This window comes from Impatiens glandulifera, chromosome 1, assembly GCF_907164915.1.
Source record: "Impatiens glandulifera chromosome 1, dImpGla2.1, whole genome shotgun sequence".
NCBI classification, from domain to species: domain Eukaryota; kingdom Viridiplantae; phylum Streptophyta; class Magnoliopsida; order Ericales; family Balsaminaceae; genus Impatiens; species Impatiens glandulifera.
Genome location: NC_061862.1, coordinates 20,531,131 through 20,532,959, shown reverse-complemented (window position 1 = coordinate 20,532,959; position 1,829 = coordinate 20,531,131). Strand labels below are relative to the sequence as shown.

General features: G+C 33.5%; 1 pseudogene; it reads left to right on the top strand.

The window, feature by feature from the left end:
- The first annotated feature begins 748 nt into the window (after positions 1-748).
- LOC124922583 lies at positions 749-1,377 on the top strand (annotated as a pseudogene).
- Positions 1,378-1,829: the final 452 nt, after the last annotated feature.

Genomic DNA, 1,829 nt, shown 5'->3' with positions numbered 1-1,829 from the left:
TCCATAATATGACGGAATATCCAATTTTTATTAAAAAATCTGCAAAAGATCTATGACTATATGAACAAGTAGTCTAGTCGGCATCTAAAAGATACTTAATGATTTGGTTAGTTTTATAAGGATAGAAAAGACCCAAATGGTTACTTTTACGTATTTTAATACCAATTAGGCTAGAGTGCATCAAATTATGTTGATCCATATATTGGCTTAGTTATTGGCTTAGCAAATTTGTTTTCTCTGATAGTATGTTTCTCTTTACTCTTTGCATTTCGATTCTAGTTTGATGCTGTTTCTCATTTCCTATATAGATTATTTTCTCTCCAATGTTTAGTTGTTTATATCATCATGACCTGCGTGTTTTGAATTCGATGCGCCAACAAAATGATGATTTCATTTCTGTTCTTGACTGTGATTTAGATGAAAATCGTTGTTTGGTTCCATGAACAGCTTTTCTTTTCTATCTTTCTATAAATCCTCGTGCAGATCAACTAAATGTGTGGAGTTCTCTTAAGTAGATCTAAACAATTCGTTAAGTTTATAAATCCTCACAGCTTATTTTCAAATTTGTTAGTAATTAAGGTTTCAGACTCAATTTGCTGATGTAAATGAGTTTATTAGAAATTCCTTGGACTAGGTCTTGCTCTGGTTTCTTCTTGTAAGTTTTTGTCAATAATATCAATGAAAATTCCATAGATTTGTCTACCTGTTATTGTGACTGAATCATTCAACTGTTCGTTTTCAGGAAAGCATGGCAACAGCAAGTCTACCATCTCAGTTTATGTTACAAGGTGCTCCCAAGTCCCAAGTGTGTGAATAGGCGTGCTTTCCTGAAAGCCCAATGGCCCCCATCCTCTCTTGGATCAGTAAGGAAGAATGTGTAAAAAAAAATTGGATTAAAATCTTCAGGAGGGTTTAGAGTATCTGCAGCTGCTTACAAAATAAAGTTGATTACAGAAGAAGGTGCAGAGCATGAATTTGAATGCTCTGATGATCAGTATATCCTTGATGCTGCTGAAGAAGCTGGAGTAGATTTGCCTTATTCATGCAGAGCTGGTGCTTGTTCTACATGTGCTGGAAATTAAAATAGCCTCTGGTAGTGTTGACCAAACTGATGGGCCGTTCTTGGACGATGGGCAGATGAAGAAGGGTTATTTGTTCACTTGTGTTTCGTTTCCAGCAGCAGACTGTCATTCATACCCACAAGGAAAGTGATCTCTACTGAGTAAGTTAAACCATTTTTTGGCTAATGAATGATGATAATTATCTTGTGTTTGTCTGAATTGGAACTTTAGAAAGGGTTGCTTTAGGTTGTGTGCAACTAAGGGGATGAATGGATGGATGGATGGATAAATTCCTTCAATTTTAATGTTTTGTTTATGGATATAGCAAATAATTTGGTTTTTCCTTTCTGATATAACTTGTTCATTTTTTAAACTAAACCAACAAGTTGGGTTTACCAAAACCCAAACCTAAACCCGAATACAGTAGTTTGGGTATACATTTTGGATTTGTTTGAATTTGGGTAAAACATTGAACTTCCTTTTTTTTATTATTATAAATATTTCAATTTTCTTTTTGTTTGAGAGATTTTTTTTTCACTGTTTATTTTCTACCAATTTTTTTTTATTAGAACAATGTTTAGGACTTTGACTAGATTCTTAGCTCTTGACTTATTCTTAGCCACAATGGAGACTTGCTCAATCTTAGAGTATAACATATTTTTTTAGAAGGATAAAAAAAGTAGAATTTATGTATTCAAGGGTTATAGGTTCGACACGGTCTATTGTCAGCGCAGTTCACTAGTAAAAAAAATCATCGGTATTAATAAT